Below are 19,154 nucleotides of genomic sequence, written 5' to 3' on the forward strand. Positions count from 1 at the left end.
TGCGCGGCCCAAGCCCATTCATGCCTCTCTGGGGGATGACTTGTTGACTGAACCACGCAGAAGACGGGAGGGGCGCGGGAGCGGGAGAAGGTATAAAGGAAATGCTTCAGTTGTGCGGTCACCGGCGATTGTAATTCAGCAGTGGTAAATTTGGTTTCTCCAGCAGAAAGAATCTGACTGCAGCCCTCTGGAAAGTTGTCTGATACCCTGCCCGGCGTGTGACGGTTGTGATTCTAGTTTCGGGCTCCCCCTGACCCCACCCCACCCCCAGTAAGAATCCGTGCTGCTGCTGATTATGAAACGGAGTGGTTATGAAATGAATTGATGTCGGGGAGGTGGAGCTTCTCGCGGCGGCTGGAGGGAGAACTTTTGACCGGGCGAGGGTAGCTGGGTAGGGCGTCTTCTCCTCAAACCCGCTCCCAGTTACCGCTGGAAGCGCCGCAGCAGTTGATACAAGCAGAGGTGTCTGCGTCAGAAACCCCAAACTCCCTGAAACCTCTCCGGGGCGGTTTCCTTTTTCCCTGCGAGGGGAGTGACCGGGGAAGGGGTTCTGGAATGCCGTGAGTTTTGACAAGTGAGCAGGGAAGTGACGAGCCGAGCCGGGATTCCATCACAGTCTTTTCATAACCTCCCAACCGGGGCTGGAGGAGGGAGGCGGGGATCCTCCCACAGACCTGCAGCGCTCGCAGGCTAGCAGTAGGGACTCCTGCAGCAGCCATGCTCCTGAAGGACCGTCGGGGGGCGCCCCGGGGAGCCGCGTCCCAGGCCGGGCGCCCGCGCTGAGCAGCCCCGCCCGCGGCCAGCAGGTGATTAGGCTCAGGCTCGGCCCCGGGGCGTGTGAGCCCAGCCCGGGAGGATTACCCGGGGCCAGCTGCTCCTGACCGAGCCTCCACCGAAGGCGTCGAGAGGAGACCCCCCCCCCGCCCCCCGGAAGGTGACTTCACAACTGGAGGTAGGAATCGGCTTAGCAAACAAAAAGCTCAGGCGTCCCCATCCGATCCGGGCTGGGGTGCAGATTGAGGCTGCATGCACAGATGTGGAAATTGAGCCACAGCCTCCGAGAAACGCGGCAGCCAGCTAACGCCCGCGGTATTCATCTCGCAGATCACTTGGGTGTCTTGTTTTTGAATTGGGGGATTTGCGTGTTTAGAGATGGTTTGTGCTCCTTGGGAGGAGTAACCGACATGGAACTGGTTTGTCGATTACTAGACGGAAGGAGGCGCCCGGAGTATGTGTGAGCGGCGGGGCGGGGAGCGCTGGGGGGTTGGGGGAACCAGGCACAAGTCCGGAGGGGCTCCAGAGCCACGCTTCTTACAGTCACCTCGGAGAAGAGGTGCCGAAGCCCAAGAAGGGAGAGGCGGTGTCCAGCACCCCAGGCAGCTGTTACTGTGTCTTTATCCCCCGCCCCGCCCGCTTCTCCCTGTGACTAGCAGGGGATGAATCTGGGGTAGAGAAAAGCTGCGGCTTCTACCAGCAGGAACTGTTTATGATCCCTCCGTGATCATAATCTTCTCTGGGGACAGATCTTGGCCCTAAACTACTTAACAGGCTGCTTGGACAACTCCCCCACCCCTGATTCACACAATGTTTTGGTTGTAGTATCCACAAATCAAAGATTTTAAAGATGAAGGCTGTTTGCGGAAAGAATGACATTTTCCGTCATGCCGCAATTCTCTAGTAAGCAGTTTGTAAACACTAGGAGTGAAATTAAGTCAAATTTTGTCTCATGAGATGGGGGGGGGTAAAGAGGAGGGAACTACAGCTGTCACCCTGGGAACCAATTCCTGGGGAATAGATTCCGTGAATGTAAATAGTAAACGCTTTTCATAAAAATAGGTCAGGCTGAGTTTCATATGGTAAGGCGAGTGGCATAAACTCTAAATAATGTAGAAGTATCTTTAAATACACATAAAATATAGTACTTTCAGACTTCGCACTCCTATACTGTTTTGCAACTCTGAATTCACTTTGCAAATGAACTGAAAAGTAAGGTACAAGGGGATCTCCCTACCACCAAAAGTTCATCTGGCAGTCATATCCCCACTAACCTGTAGACGAACGTGGCACTCATCTCTTGCTGAGGTGTTAACAAAGTTAACAGGACCCACCCACAGTTAGTTGCCTTCAGGACTGCTAGCCAAACCCACTGTCCCTCAGGTGCTGCCCTGGGGACCCGTGAGTAGGGTGGGCTTTGGGAAACCAGGCCAGTGCCCGGTTCTAAAGGAAAGAAAAGAGTGCTCAGAGTGTGTCACACACAGAAGAAACAGAAATAGGATGTACCAGGGAAAGTGATGGGGAAACCTACGCGGACTCAGGGTTTCAGGCTTGCCCGTGTGCTTTCAGCCTTGATCTCTGTGAGCCAGCGCAGCTGGGCATAATTGTCTGAGGAGATAGAGTCAATCTCTTCCTAATCTAGGGGGAAAGGAAGACAGCCGGCCTAAAGAGCAGTAAGGTGTTCCAAAACTGCCTTTCTGTTTGCCTTCTCTCTTCCGTAAGTTGCCTGACACCACACTTGGCACGCACAACTCCCTTTAATCCTCTGTTCCTACTGATCTCCGTAACTCCAGGCAGGTCACACTTAAGAATTGTTTCCTTGAATGGAAATAGTGACCCCATTCCTGCCTGTTTTCCCGGGCCATCAAGTTCTCGTCTCACCTGCTCTGCCAGGTGTTCAGCCTTTGCTGCCTTCATCAACTCTTCTCTGTTTCCCAGAGAAACCGAGTACCTTGGCTGCCTCCTAGAAGCGGGTTCTCCTGATCTTTGCCTGGGCTTTCATTCTGGAATCTGATTCATTGCCTGAGCTTCCCTTCCTTCCTTATCAAAGCTGTACATATACATAATTTTAAAGCCAGATAGTTCTACAAGGCTTGTAACTAGAAACAGCACTCACTCGGCCCACCTCTCACCAACCTCAGCTCCGGTGCCCCAGAGGCAACTGCTTCAACTCTGTGCGCGTTTCTAAATAGCAGGTGCGTCCTGCTCCTGGTTCATCCCCCTCGCAGAGCCCTCTGGCCTCCTTCGCTCTGGATTTGCTGCTCTTGGGACCCGAGGCACAGCATTATCCCGGAATCCCCTTTCATCGTCATACCAGGGATTCATTTTGCTCTTTCTCATGCGGCATCACCTGTTTTGTAGACCCTTATCTTCCTCTTTCTTTGTTTCTGATATCTTGCTGGTAAAACATCTTCTAGAAGTTCCTGAGAAAGAGTACACGGGAGATAAACTTTTTGAGATCTTCCAAGTTTGACTGATAGTTTACTGGGGTATGAACTCTACATTGGAAATCTTTTTCTGAATTTCGAAAGCGGTGCTCTTCCAGGTTCAGTATTGCCATTGAGATGTCTGTCATTCTAACTCCTGATGCTTTGAATATAATCATTTCCCCTTCTCTGAAAGAGTGTCTTGTCTTTGTAATGTCCTTTCTCTCTGTAATGATATCTCATTATAATATACCTTGCCGTGAGTCTTTTTCATCCATTTATTGGCTTTCATTGGACCTTCTTAATCTGGAAACTCATGTCCTTCAGTTCTAAACCATTTTCTGGAATATTAAAAAAAAAATGATTTCTCTCCTTCTCTTCTGGAACACGTATTAAGTTGAAAGGGGGCCCTCATAGATTGACTCTCTAATTTTCTTACTTTTTCTGTTATATTTTCTATCTCCTTTAAAAACAAATTCTACTTCCTGGGAAATTTCCTCATTTTCTCTTCCAACCCATACATTGAATGTCGATGCCTGCCATCAAATTTCTAATTTCCAAGAGCTCTTTAAAAATCTCCAAATTTTTCTTTTTATAACCTCCTGTTCTCATTTCACTGATGAAAAGCTTTTCAGTTCTCTGAGGATCTCAGTGGCAGTTTCTTAGAAGCTTCCCTCTACTCCCTGTTCTGTTTCTTTTCCTCTGATTTTCCTCTTAGTTTTTGTTTTGTTTTGTTTTTGTTTTTAAGTCTCTTACATGTTAAAGGCTTTCCTCAAATGTCTGATAATCTGGAACTGACTACTGAAAAGTTAACGAAGGTCTGCATATCTGGATGGGGCTGATACCCAGGAATAGTTCCACCTTACCAAGAAGAACACCTAGAACAGTGTTTCAGAATTTGGAACAATTCCTGGCACACAGTAAACTTTCCATTTAGATTTGCCAAGTAACTGAATGATGTAGGATCTTGCTAGGGCCCAGGTAGCGGTGATTATCAAGAGCTCCCCAGGTGAGTCACATGTGTGGCCAGCCCTGAGCACTTCTGCTGTAGAATTGTCCTGTTGAATGGTTTCACTGGAGGATTTCCACCTGTTGGTGGAAGGTCTTTCCTCTCAAAGGAAACTGACGAGGGGAAGAGAAATCCCCATACCGAGGGGAATTGGTGACTGCCGCGTTCTGTGAGCCAGACTCGGACCGAGACCAGGAGTCTAGCATTTGGTATGGAGACCTTCTCTGATTTCCCTGTTTTTAAAGCACACCCCTTGCCTCAGCTACACTTAGTGTCTTGGATTCCACAGTTGTTCTGATTCAACAGAGCAAACAGGTCTCAATGTAGGCAGTCACTTGGGAGCCAGGACTGAGAGGGGTGACCTGGGGTCTGACAGCTTCAGGCACAGTCTCGCAGCCAGCCCTACTGCTTTTGGGCCCCTGACCCCCTCAGTGCCTGGTGCCCCCAATTCCAGAGACCCTGGAACTCTGTGGCATGAGTCCCTGCCTGCTTCCAGGCTTCCCATCCTGCTGTGCTAGGTTTCAGCTTTCTTTTGTCTGTTAAGTCAGTTACCACGGGTTAGACCACTTCCCAGCTTCCAAAGATTTTGTTGCAGTCATTGTTTCTTCTGTTCTCTTTGTCTCTGAGAGACTGGCGAGTGACCCTCCCTCCTCCTCTCAGTTCTTCCTTCTGTATTTATACCCCTCTGCCGCAGGTGCCCACTTGGGACAGAATGCTAACAGGCCACGATACACTGTCAACTCAACAATAATCATTATAAATGTCCAGGCCCTGAATAGAGTGGTTCTTGGGCATTTATACCAGGTATGTTAGCATCTTCTCTATCAGGTCAGTGATTCTTCTTCTTTGTAGGTGTGGAGTATCAGGCAGAGGCACTTCTGAATGTGTTTGATGCTGTGGCTTATCCGAATTCTGTCTGTGAGAATAACCGTACAGCACGCTGACCCCTCTGAATATATTCATGTTCATTTCCTTCTTCTGTCCTCGCCAGAAGCCCATTGCAGGCTCAGTGGTCACATGGACCCAGCAGCATCCATTATCTGAGGCGATTAGTTCACTCCAATTGTGATACCTCCATTCCACACCCCAGAGACAAGTGTAGGAAAGAGTATGTGATCCAAGTCTGCACAATGAGGTGTGAAGGAATGTCTCTTATAGAGCTTCTGGGGAAGGTTTGCTCATTACAAAGAAAAAAACACAAAAAACCAAATGAACCCTTTGCTTCCTTGGTACACTGCTGTCTAGAACGGCTGTAGGCATCTTGCCACCAGCCTTAGGATGAGACCAACATGCATGAGAGGGTAGATCCCAGAGAGTCGTCCAGAAGCACCATCTTTCTCTGCACTTCCCGTCATGTGAGATGATTATTTCCTCCTTGTTCAAGCTATTTTGAATCGGGTTTTGGTATCATTTGCTGCCAAACTGATACAGGTGGATGTTGATTTACACAGCGTCTCCCTTCCAAAAGGAGTGAAGGCAGACCATGGGCTCACCTTAAGGAAGAGCTGAGCTACCCGATCCCTCATTCCGATTCCAAGCAGGATTCCTCTCTACTCTGCTGATTTTCCAGGCAGATGAAAGTAATTCTGTCTTCCAACTTCAAAGGAAGGAATAACCAATGAGACATTTTGAGAAGAAAAGTGGATTCCTTTGCTTTGGAGATTGCTAGCCGATCCCAGCGAGAGAACGTCTTGGGGCTGTCCCAGAAATGAACACTGTTCTTAAAATGAGGAGGCCACGAGGAAACCCCATGCACTCCAGCCTGTGAAAAAGCCAAGTGCGTACCACTCACTCCCTCGGTGGTGGAGGCTGGCAGGTCTGTCCGGACACTTGGTATCATTTCCTCCGTCTTCCACCCTTTGTCTTTCGTGCACCCCAGACTTGGGGAAGCTTGGACGATGAAATAAACTCCGGAAGTGCTCAGTGGAATGCGGGAGAAAGTAGACTGACCGTTCCTGTTTTCTCCTGTCTGACTCAAGTGGCAAAGACGCACTGTCTTTATTTTTATGAACAGGAGGCCCTCCTGATCTCTTCCATTCCCAGTATAATGTTAGCCTGAGGGGAAGCCTTTGATTGCGCTTACCATTATACCATCATTTTCCTGTTTGTATCTGCATCTCTTACTAAACCAAGACTGTAAGGACAGGCACTTCATATTGTAATATAGCTAAGATTTATTGATTACCTACTACTTGCACTGTTACAAGCTTTACACATGTGAACTTATCCTCACTACAATCCTATGTAGAAGGTACCACTATTATCCCTGTCTTACAATGGAGATCACTTGAGGCACACGGTATTTAGGGAAACTGCTCAAGGTCGTCCAGCTTTTCAGTGGTGGAGCAGAGATTCAGATGTCGGCAGTCTGGTCCTGGAGGTCATTCTGTGTTATATAACATGTATGTTTCATGCTATATAATTCATCATTACAGCCTGAGCACCCTTACACCATCTGTAGTGTGCAGTAGGGATTCAAATGTCACTGTGAGTGAATAAACTCAAGGATTTTTCAGTCATTACTGACTCATTAATTTTAATGGCAACATATTTCCCCATCAAGTTAAAGGACCATAATTTGTTTAACTATTTCCCCAGGATTGGACATGTAAGTAGTATGGCCTAGGGTATCTGAGACGGGGACCATCCTGAGAAATCTCAGACATGTGGTCCCTAATTGGGAGGTGACCAGGAGACATCTTTTAACTCTCCTCTTCCTCCGCCCTCCCTCACACATTACTCTCCTCACCCTCTGCCACCCCGAGGAGCAATCCTAATCCTCGTCCCAGCTCCAGATTCCCGTTACCATCATCGGTACTCTGCGTAAAAGCAGATGGCGTTACAAAGGCTTCAATATTCCATACTGCTAGAACTTTCTCCGAGGGTCTCTGTTAAAGGTTAAGCGTTAGTTGGCAGGGAATTACCGTTTGAACTGTGGATCTCTGAAACGCGGCCTGCCAAGTGCCGTTTTCCAGGTGGTTTCTCATAACAGGTCGTTTTGCACTTTTGAATCCAGAGATAATATATCTGACTCTTTCATTTGTTTTTTAAGACTTTTGGCTGACCTCTGGGATTCTTGTTTTAATTGCCAACTGATAGAAAATATAAACGGAAAAATGTGTTCGCGTGCAAACTTTGGAGTCTGTTTTATCTTTGGAAATTGGGGGTGGGGTGAGGGAAGAGGATTAAGGAAAATTTAGACAATTTTGTCTGGTGGGTTGTCTTCTTAACAGTTTCCCTTGTTAGGCCCTAAGTAAACAAACACACCGGGCGTCAATATGAGCATCTTGTAGATGTTACTTGCAGTTTAAAACGTTTCTGTTTGTATAAATTATACCTGAGATATGTTAGAAGACCTTGATGTTTAAATTTAGATTAGTCCTATGGTGAGATCCTTTGGTAAGATAAATAATCTTGTTTCCTAGATTTTTTCTAGATTTTTTTCTTTTTTTATATTTTCTAGATTTTTTTCTTTACATTTTTTCTTTTTTTTTCTTTTTTTTTACAGTTTGGGACAAGTCAAAGACATACTTGTCCCGAATACATCTCCAGTGTCTATGCATGTATGCATACGTGTGTGTATGTGTGTTCTCCTTCCTCCCCTAACCCCTCCATTCATTCTCTGCCTTCCTCTGTACCAAGAGGCTTATATCTATGAACTACAACACCTGGACTCCATTGTCCTGCTTCTGGTTGGGTTCAGCAATGGGAGACACAGGCAGGGGATCGGAAGGCAGGAGGAGAGAGTGTCGGGGTATTTACCCTCCTCACTGCTGTCCCCTCAACCTTGCTGAGGTCCTGACAATGACTGATTTCTTCTAAGCACTTATGGACAGCTCACTTTCATGGCTCCAGCTCACACTGTTTCTCCCCTTGCCCTTCAGACCTGCAGGTAGTAGTGATAGTTTCCCAGCTGTTGCTAGTTTCTAGGTGCTTCACCCTGTAAATCCTGTATAAAACTCTCTCTAGTTCAGCCCTTTTGAGTGTGTCTTCTGTTTCCTGCTGGGAACCCTGGCTGATATAGTGTGTGTCCATCTCTTTCTCATACAAAATCTTGATTGTCATGTCTGGCTCTAAAATGCCAGTTGCATTTACTATAGCACATCTGAATTTGAATCGTATCTTGTCCTGTCCGTGAGTTGTCGTCTTATTCTTGTGTCTCTTCTGTCTTTTCTATTAGATGGTGAGGGACAGGGGTGTGGATTATTCTGCCATCTCCCTGGAATGTCGAATACACTGTTCTACATACAGAGGTCACAACAATTGGCAACTCTTGAAGTAAGATAATAACATACACATAGGAGGGCATGTATATATGTGGGTATAATATATCTGTGATTGTTGATTTTTTTAAATACCCTTTATTTGTATCTTTATCAGCATCAGTTCATTTTTTTATGAAGTAAACAATGACCAGGTATCAGTTATAGGCAACTTATTATGCTAGGTATTTACATTAATTTTTTTTCAGAGTTCTTAAAGATTCATAAAGGGGGTTTCAGAAAGAGCTGAAATAACAGAATTTTCAAGCTAGAAGGAATCTCAGAACGTATGTAATTTAGTTTCATCATTTTCAGGCGAAGCTTGGGCTGAGTGGTTCAGTGCTTTTTTCTGGGGCACAGGTAGTAGGTGGTATGGATGATGCCAGAACTTGGTACCCTGAGGCGCTGCCCAGGGCTTCTTTCCCCATCTTCCTCCAGTCAGTCAGCCTGCTCACTCATAGGTGCTCTCTGGTGAAACCAACCTCCATAAGGTACCCCTTAGAAAGCCTCTCTGCTGCCCCTTATTGCTTCCCTCTGTGTTGCAAATGCAAACCAGATCGTCATGCTCTGAGCTCATAAAAGGGCCTAATAGGATGCAGACGGTGGATTCTAACCCAGGCTCCAACCTTAGCCCCACGTGTAGACAGCTGGGGGAACACTTGGGCCAACCCGCAGCCACTCTTGGCCATCTCCCTACACCAACTTTAAGCTTTGGAGCAGCATTTTACGAGGGGGTATGAGGGGCTGGGGCTGGGGTGGGTGAGTGAGTTGCCAGTCCTGCGGTTATTGCAGCCAGAGTCTCAGGCCTCATCTGTGGGGATGCGATCCCCAAGTCAGGCCCAGCTGCTTGCAGGGCCTTTCCTGTAGGGCGTTTGCCGATTGGCACGGCTCCTGCCATGACGGCCCTTCCTGCATCCATTTAGCACAAGGACCAGAGTATAAGGTGTTCCCTATGAAATCAAAAACCTCTGACTCCGCTAAATCACAGCTTAAAGTTGGTTTAAAATGGATACAAAAAAGCCTTTCCTTAATGGACAGAGAGAAAGCAGATTGGCCTAAGTCTGCGAGTGATAATACAAATGTTGGTAATTAGTGTTTCTTTCTCCATATGTTACAGTTTTTCACATACGCAAGTCAGCTGGAGGCTGATAAATTGCTACACCTCACCTGTAAGACTTAGGTTTGGGAAGATTAGGGAAAGAGAAGCAAGGGATAGTGTCTTTACTGAGTGCCTGCTATTTGTCAGGCTTTGTCCTGGCAGCTTTAACTAAAAGATCTCACACCCAGATAGCTAAGTGCTATGCCCATTTTGTAGATTTGGAAACTGAGGCTCACAAGGGCTGTGACATACCCAGAAGTACAGAGGTAGGGTGAGGTGATATATCATCTCCTCAGTTCTGACTGTACAAATAAACCTTGTCAGTGAAGTAGTGACTTTCCAAACCCAGCTGGCCCACATCCTTGCTAAATGACTCTGGGGAAGGTTAGTTTCTCTGCCTTGGTTTCCTCAGCTGTAAAGTGGGGATAATGTGCGTTGCTCCCTCATAGGTTGGTGGTAAGGATCGAAGCACTGCGTACAAAGTGTTCACCTCTGTGCCAGGCACATAAGCCCTTAATGAAATTTAGCTCCTGGGCCCCTAGAGCTGGGTTTGCTGCTTCTCCTTTCTGGATGTGCTTTGTCAGCTTTCATCTCTTAACTTCCCTGAGTCGTTTCCTCAGTCATAAAACGAGGCTTGGGTTAAAGGTCAGTTTTCTGAATGGAGAAAAACCCAAGGAGAATGAGGCAAATCCCCATCTTTTTTTTTTTTTTTTTTAGTATAGTTTTTAGCGCTTGTTACCATTGGTGGATTTGTTTTTTGGTTTGGTTGCTCTCTTTCTTTCTTTTTTTTTATTACTTAAAAAAATTTTTTTTTAATAATTATTTTTTATTTTTAATTCACACCCCCATCTTTCTTGTTGTAATTATGAAGCTTCTGAAAGTGCTGGGTCTATGTATTACTTTAGGACAAAACCCACCCAAGTCTACTGGAGAGAATCTAGACTGGGTCAGCTGCCCTGGAGGTAGCTTTGCTGAAGCAGCCAAATTCCAGTAACACTCTCTCAGTTCCTACCACTTGGGGTTTCCTCTCTTTCATGACTCTGTCCCCGTTGTAAAGAAAAACTCTATTTATTGTTTTCAATTACATTATACACAATACTCTCTGAATACTCCTTCACTGCTGACACTTCTGGTCACCAAATATGTAGGTGAGGGGACACACCAGCTCCCTGGAGGTGGCGTCAGATCCCATGGGTTAAGGGCTCAGTCCCCCAAGACTTCCCCCCTTCCCTACCATACACGCTTCAGACGCCAATCAAAAGTCCAAGTTGTCACCTGTGCTTCTGACCGACTGGCTGTAAATAGGTTCCCACGGCCTCTCCTATTAATGGGGTTAATTAATTAATCAGTTTGATTAATTTGCTAGAGCATCTCATGGAACTCAGGAAACAGTTTACTTGCTAGATTACTGGTTTGTTATAAAAGGATACAACTCCGGAACAGCCAGGTGGAAGATGCATAGGGCAACGTCTGGGGAAAGGGCGTGGCGTCTCCAGGTGTTCACCAAGCCGGAAGCTCTGCCCACCCATCCTTTTGGGTGTTTACGGAGGCCTCGTTACATAGGCACAATTGATTAAATCATTGGCCATTGATGATTGAACTCAGTCTCCAGCGCCTCTCCCTTCCCCAGAGGTCAAGGGGGTGGGATTGAAAGTTCCACCCTTCTAATCATGCCTGCAGCACCCTCCCACCACCCCCCGCACCCCTGCAGCCAGCCTCCATCCTTAAGGACTTTCAAGAAGTCACCACATTATCATCGACTCAGATGTGATTGAAAGGCACTTGTTAAAAAGATACCTGTTTCACCTTTATTGCTCTGGAGCCATTTCAGGAACGAAATATTATAAGGAAAGATGCCCCTATGACTCTTACGTAGGGAATTCCAAGGGTTTTAGGAGTGCTATGCCAGGAACAGTGGGCAAAGACCAAATATTTATTTCTTACTGTAAATCACAATATCAGAGTGTTGATATATAGTTGTCATCATTATCATCCTCGTTTTTTCCTCCTTCCGCACCCTTCTCCTCTGAACTAAAACTTAATGGCCGCAGCAAGCACCTTGTACGGCTTGGAGCATTGCGCATTGTTCCTTTCCACTTCAGTCACTGAAATAGGTAATGGGTGGGAGCTCAGTTATGCTTCCAGGGTATTTAGGGCCTTCTTCGGAATGTTCCGGAAAATTCTCCCTCTCCTACATACAGACTTCTCTGACTCCCTTTGCTGTTGGGAATGCCTTTAGCAGTGCTAGAGCTTAGAGGGCGGCTCTCACCCCTGCAGAAGGTGGTGGTGGCATCTGGGAGGATCCGTGACCACACAGCTGCCCGGGAGTCTCCCCATTGCAGCTACTCTCCTGCCACTCTTAAAGGCACCACACTGCGGCTGCATCAATTATTTTTCACAGAAGAAGAAAGACAGATAAGACAGAAAGTCAGTGTCCTCCCAGCCTGGCTGGTGTGGCATCTGTCCTGTGGGAGAAGCACCTGTTTCTGGGTCCTCTAGACCCAACCTTTTGGATTCCCCTGGAGTCCCCCAACTCTACCCTGAGAAAGCCCACGTGTGATTCGGTACCACGTTTCCATGGCTGCCCTGCTGAGGAAGAAAGGCAGATGGGGGCAGTGTGGGAGGTGAAGCTACAGGATTTAATTAAGCCCAAATCAAATATAAGGCACGGTCCTGCCCCCCCAATAAAAAAAGATTATCATCAGAAATGAGGGAATTGCCTTATATTTAAGTCTTTACAAATTCTCTCATGCTGTGGAAGGATCTCACAATTATTTTGAACATCAAAGTGTTATTTAGGGAACACACATTAGCCTGAAATGACCTTCGTCAGTGCTGGTTTTGGATGCTTTAATAGAGGTCAACTGAGGAAATCATGTTTTAAAAAAAGGTTTAAAAAATCTAGTAGTACTCCTGGGCATCTGACCTCACAGTAACAAGTGTTGGATTTCTTTGTAAACAAGACTTTTAAAGATCATTTAAAAATGGAACAAGTCAAGAACCTTATGCAAATAACTGACATGGAAGTAAAGGCGATACGTTTTGGAAAACTCAAAATGTAGCCATAGTCACAGGCAGGGTGTAAAAAGGCCACTGAAGACTTTGAATAAATGTTTTCCTAATGTGTGAGAGTCAAGGGTGGGAGGAAACCAGAAACATTTCTAAATTAGCATTAACTTATGCTGTTTACATCGTATTTGTGTATATGATACTCTTACACATACATGTGTATTGCTACAGTAATCACTTAAATAGCATGTAGTAAATATTTTAAATGTTACGTTTTTAATATCTTAGATGGAATGTTTACATCTAGTGATATAGTCTTTCACTTACATCGTTTATATTTATCTAACCCCCCTGCCCAGTTTTTTCAGCTATGTTCTGATTGGGACAGTAGAGGATTGCTTATATTTGGACTCACTTCACGATCCCGCTGAGATGGCCTTTGTTGCCTCTATAGGAAATGCAAATTAATGTCAAGAAGTATTTTTATAACACATGTTGTTGTCACCTTGAATTGTTGCTTCAGAAACTCCATTCTTGTTTCTTACTTGAACTTTCTTGGTTTGCAAGTGCCAAACCAAAATAAAATAAAGTGCACAGGAACGCAGACCATTAAATGGCTCAAATATACTTTCTCTAAAATCAGTAAGCGATCTAACCTGAGCAAAGGGGTACCAACTTATAAAATCAGTAAGCGATCTAACCTGAGCAAAGGGGTACCAACTTATATTTAGGGGTCCTTATAGCCTTATATCCACCCATGCGTGGTGTCTGGAATTGTACTGAGCAGATTATGAGGAGTGTGGGCTGTGTATGAAGCTAGAGCCCTTGACACGGTTGATAAGGGTGTGAGCAGAGTCCCGTTCATGGAGTAGTAGTCTACAGAGAGCAGTCAATCTTGGGCAGCCTGTCAACTTGTGGTTTTGGTGAAACAAACAAGGAGAATTCTCCTCAAGGAATATCACGGGCACAGGAAGGCCGGACCTCACTCCTCCGGCCCCTCTTCGTCCTCCACGTAGGAGTGTGGACATGTGTCCTCCCCCAGAGCACCTGGCCGACAAGTGTAGTCACAGCCCAATGGGGACATTTCCACCTGGAAAAACCACATCTCCAACAAGAAGCCACCTTACCGAAGAACTTTATCTTCTCGTGAGATATATGTTCCTAGAAAATAAGCACAAGATGTGTTTAATCCCAACGTGTCAATGTGAACTGGCCTGTCATTGTCCCCTCGCTTCCCCAGAGCATGGCTTTCTACCCTTTTGAATGTTACAAAAATCATGGACCATTTTAGTTGTTGAGAAACCATGCCTGCCCCCCAAACTAGCAATGACGGCAGTAGTCAGGATTCTCCAGAGAAAGAGAATGGAGAGGAGATATATGTGTATAGAGGGGGGGGGGGGGGGGAAGGGATTTGTTTTAAGAAATTGGTTCATGCAACTGTAGGGGTTGGCAAATCTGAGCTCTGTGGGGCAAGCCAGCAGGTTGGAAGTTCAGGCAGAGTTTCTGTGTTGCAGTCTTGAGGACAATTCCTTCTCCTCTGGGAAACCTCGGTCTCTTTTCTCTTACTGCCTTCAACTGATTGGATGAGGCCCACCCCATTATGGAGCATAATCTTTGCAAAAAGTCCACTGATTTAAATATTAATCACATCGAAAAAAATGCCCTCACAGCAACATCTAGACTAGTGTTTGACTAAACATCCAGGCACCATAGCCCAGCCAAGTTGACACATAAAATTAAGCATCACAGTTAGGATTGATAACTGCATTTATTTATCTGCCCTATTTATAGTCTATATTTTGAAGTAAGAATAAGATTATATAGAAAAATCAAGAAAGTACTCTGGGTTGATAGGTTAATGAAGAACCTCTAGATTGAACATTTGAGTTTTGACCATTTTTTCTTTAAAAAGTTTAAAGATGTAGAAAATGCAAAAATAATCTAGCAAGCATCCATATTCCTGCCACTCAGATTTAATAGCCATTAGTGTTTTGCCATATTTGCTTTTAAGGTTTTTTTCTTAAACAAAAAATTAGTCATAACTTAACTTACCCCATCTCGTTACACTGCATCTCCTTCCAGGCTAACTTTTAGATGGTTGAGTACGACATTTATAGATAAACACATGCATCTTTATGTGTGTTTTAATTGACATAAATGGTATCATATGGCATCTTGCTTTTTATACTCTTTTTTTTCTTTTTTGAGATCTGGCCATGTTAATGGAATCATACCTTTCAACTGACTTTTCTGTTTTAAGAAGATTTCTCTACCTCTCCTATATTTTTTTTCCAGTAATTTTTTTTTTTTTTAACTTTTTTGGGTTTACTTATTTATTTCTTTATGGCTGTGTTGGGTCTTCGTTTCTGTGCGAGGGCTTTCTCTAGTTGTGGTGGTGAAGAGTAGTTCTCTTCATCGCGGTGCGCGGGCCTCTCACTATCGCGGCCTCTCTTGTTGCGGACCACAGGCTCCAGACGCACAGGCTCAGTAATGGTGGCTCACGGGCCCAGTTGCTCCGCGGCATGTGGGATCTTCCCAGACCAGGGCTCGAACCCGTGTCTCCTGCATTGGCAGACAGATTCTCAACCACTGCGCCACCAGGGAAGCCCCTCCAGCAATTTTTTATATCTAGGTTTATTTTCTTTTGGCTTTCATGTGGAAAATATATAATTTGATCTTTACCTCATTCTACACAGAAAAACAAATTGAAGATGGATTAAAAATAAATTTCAAATGGAGCACAGTGATTAGCACGCCCTTGCACCACGTCTGTCGTTTAGTCCTTAAAAATATGTACGTTGGTTTCAGGACTCTTTATCCCATTCTGATAATTTGTCTATTCCTGCATCAATATCACACTGTCTTAATTACTATAGTTTTCTAATGCGTTTTAATATCTGATAATGTAGTCCATCCTCTTTGTATTTCTTTTTCAAAATTTTTATTCTCAGACCTGTGCTCTCCCATATAAATGTTAAACTATTTTTCAAGTTTCCTAAAACATCTTGTTGAGATCATTTTGGAATTTCACTGAAATTATTGATTGATTGGGCAATATTAACATCTTTAAAATGTTGTCTTTCTCTCTCTGTAAACAAGGTTTATTGCCCCATTAATCCAAATCTTCCTTTTTATCCTTCAATGAAGCTTTATAATTTCTTACTAAAGTTGCTTTTTAGATTTATGCCTATCTACTTTATAGTTTGGCTTACTATGGAAGCCAATTTTTTCTTCTTATAGTCTCCATTTGCTCACTGCTGGTATAAAGGAATGCTACTGATTTTGAATTTGGATTTTTGTTGCCAGCAATCTTGCAGTAACCTCCTATCCATTCTGATTGTTCAAAGGTTGGTCTTGATAATTAACTATTAAAAAAACTGACTGCGAGTCCTCACTACCATTTTGAATTATATACTTTATAATTACATTGTCGTCCACAATGTTACAAAGTTCCCTGAGCATAATGTAGTCAAATAGCCTTGGCTCTGGATTTGGGCTATGTGCCAGGGGACATAAAGATGAAAACAGACAGTGGGGCACCAGTTCTGGGTGGTGGCCAGGTATGGCCTCAAATTCAGTTCTTATGGAATTTCAATGTACAGTATATGCAGCTTTTGAGACTATTGAATTCTTATGCCAGACTTCCCAGGTTCCTATATTGTCACATCTGAATGTCCTTGGAAGCTGTCTGTGCCTCAGATTGCTTTAAAATGGAGGTATTAGAAATAAATAAACAAACAAATAAATAAATAAAATGAAGGTAATAGTAATATCTAATCATGGGGGTTGTGAGGTTTCAATGAGTAATTGCATGTCCCTGGCCCAGTTTAAGCTTTCAATAACTGTTAACTATTACTATGAGACATCCTTACTGCATTTTCTAACTTTAGGTATTTTGGAACCTTTATGCTATGTAGCATAAGATTGTTATTGGTTCAGACTTACTAGTGCTTTATCAGAAAGTAGACCTTTTCTCTTTCATCCTTTGTTTTGAAGTGCTGCGCTCTTTGTAATTATATCACTTCCGGTAAGATCATGCCTAGTACAATGCAGATCAAAAGGCAAGTTGTTTCACAGAAATTTGCTTTACAAACTTTGCGAAAGGGCCTATTTTTGTTAATGAGGATGTTATCTAGGGCTCTAGCCCTAGTGTCCTGAGAGAGGGATAAACTAGAATCTAGAGCTTTGAAGTGGTTTGCACTTTAATTTTTGAGATAGGGGAGAAAATACTATGACTGGTTCATAAGCTCAACAAGCACCCCAGAACCTCACTTGTTCAGATTACTTAGGTGGTAATGAGTCCAGGTGCCTGGGAGAGCATCTCTGGGCCCCTTCTCCATTCGCTGGAAGTGCTCTCTGGCCCATCTCTCCCACAGTGGCCTTTGTTCTTGGTCCTGAACAAAGAGCTCCGTCCCTTCTCAGTGTCCCTTCTCAACCGTCCTGGCTTCCTAGAATTTTGCTTTAAAGCCCTGTTCTTTTTCTGACCCTCAGAAGAACACAGACAATCTCGAGACCCTGAATGGCAGAGCTTGCTGTAAGGTTTCTAGTGGTGGAGTGGCCTTGGCTTATTTTGGAATTTGGTAGAAAATGACTAATCCTGTGTTTAAATATCTACTGTGGTACACCCCGCTGTTGGCCGCCTGTGACTGCATAGACGGGGCACTGTGGAGTGAGGAAGGCAGGTGGTAGTAGACCATGAGGTCCACGTGGTAATGCGCTGGGCGGGGGGCATTGTACTTTAAGAAGCCCTGTCGCTGAGTGCCCAGGTCAGTGTTAAGAATTGAAATTTCTCCTCATGTATGACCCAGCAAGTTGTCTCCCACTCTGTTTTTCTAGAGAACAAAGGCTGGGATTGAGAGCAACTCTAGTTATTCTGAAAGCTTTCTTCTGGGTCTCTTCTTAGCAGGAGAGGAAGATCTTCCAGTGTTCTTAAGAACAGTCAAATCAATTTCAACAAGAGGCAGGCTTGTTTTGTCGACTTGTGGGTGTTTCATGTCCCATTTCAATTGTCATCTCTTCCCCTTTTCTTCTAGCCTAGGCAATACTCAGGGAGCTGTAAGAATTGGGGATTTTTTTCTTTTCAAAGCAGATTTTTAAATGCTTTTCTGCTTAACATTTCTCTTTATCTTCAGTATCTTTGTTAAATAAAGGGAAAAAAATTTTTTTTCTGAGATGAAGAGAAAGGTGCCTTCAGTGACCAAACTGCTCTGTGTGTGATTCAATCCCTAGATCTGATTTCAGTTCTGCTAAAGATGGGCTTCTGAGACTACTCACACTTGCTCCAGCAATACCTGATTTTAAAAGACCAGCGTTATAATGAGCATTTTGTTTATGCTTTATAGTAAAATCCATGAGGGTTTGTCCTGCTTTGGCCAATTTGAAGATGCAGGTTTTTCTCTTCTTCTTTTTTTTCTTTTTTTAATACTTTTTATTTATTTATTTGGCTGCGCTGGGTCTTAGTTGCGGATCTTCACTGCCACGTGTGGGATCTTCAGTTGCGGCATGCAGGATCCTTAGTTGTGGCACACGGGAATCTTTTATTTGTGGCATGTGGGATCTTTTAGTTGCTGCATGCATGCGGGATCTAGTTCCCCGACCAGGGATTGAGCCCAGACCCCCCAGATTGGGACTCAGAGTCCCAACCACTGGACCACCAGAGAAGTCCTGAAGATGCAGATTTTTCTGTTATTATTTACATCTTTTCAGATGTATCAGAATTCTATGACACGTGCATTGCCTGTGTTTCAACATTCTGCTCTACAATGCCCGTCACCACTGCTTCAAGAACTGTCTCTATCAATGGATAGGAAGCAAGCATTTTCAAAATTCTGTGAACAGAACATTTGCTCTTTTTCTTTTCTAGAGTGGCTTTAGCCAGTATCCTCATTTGCAGAGATCAAAATCTGATCTGTAAGAACCCTATTTTGATTGGCTGTAGGGCATTCATAGCCCTGTAACTAAATACCAATGTATGAAATGGTTATTGTTCCCTGGAGGGGGGTGGGGTCTGGGCCAGAACACATTCTTTGTGAGTCCCAGGGAGCAAATGGAAGCTGTGAATGTCCCTGCAGCCAAGCCAAGTAAACATGAGCTCCTATAACCTCAGACACAGAGGTACAAATTGGCCTTCTGGCTGTGGTTTAGGACTGGGATCTCTAACCAGCAGGCTGGCATTTAACTGAAGCCTCTCCAATCAACCTTTCCCTCTGCGGTTGGTCTAGTTCTGAGACCTCCGCCTAATATTCATCATGATGATTGGATTTGACTTGCTCTGAAAATGAGTGTTGTTCCCTCACTCATTACAATGAGTGTTGTAATGAATTTTTAATAACACTGGCCTGTCTTGAGTCATGTCCTCGTATTTGACAGTATTTAGTCCGACTCTGTCCCCTCATCTGGGCATAAAAATCCCATCCTAAAAGTTGACAGCTCCGCAGACCATCTTAACTGATCAACTCCAGGGACCGCATGTGTGTGGTGTTACACTAAGCAACAGACATGCATCGACACCAAGCCTCTGAAAACCTATGAGGTGCAGGGCCTGTAGTTGTGTCCACTTTACAGAGTGGGGACCT

At 44.5% G+C, this 19,154-nt stretch overlaps 1 protein-coding gene across 3 annotated transcripts in view; it reads left to right on the forward strand.

Annotated features, from left to right (window-relative positions):
- Positions 1-479: 479 nt before the first annotated feature.
- PDZD2 (PDZ domain containing 2) overlaps positions 480-19,154 on the forward strand; it is a 193,731-nt gene continuing 175,056 nt past the window's right edge. For all 3 annotated transcript variants that reach the window (XM_068535191.1, XM_068535193.1, XM_068535194.1), the window contains exon 1: positions 480-952. The gene's annotated coding sequence lies outside the window, so the exon portion shown is untranslated. The remainder of the gene's footprint in view (positions 953-19,154) is intronic.

The sequence above is a fragment of the Eschrichtius robustus genome, chromosome 2, assembly GCF_028021215.1.
Source record: "Eschrichtius robustus isolate mEscRob2 chromosome 2, mEscRob2.pri, whole genome shotgun sequence".
Taxonomy (NCBI): Eukaryota; Metazoa; Chordata; class Mammalia; order Artiodactyla; family Eschrichtiidae; genus Eschrichtius; species Eschrichtius robustus.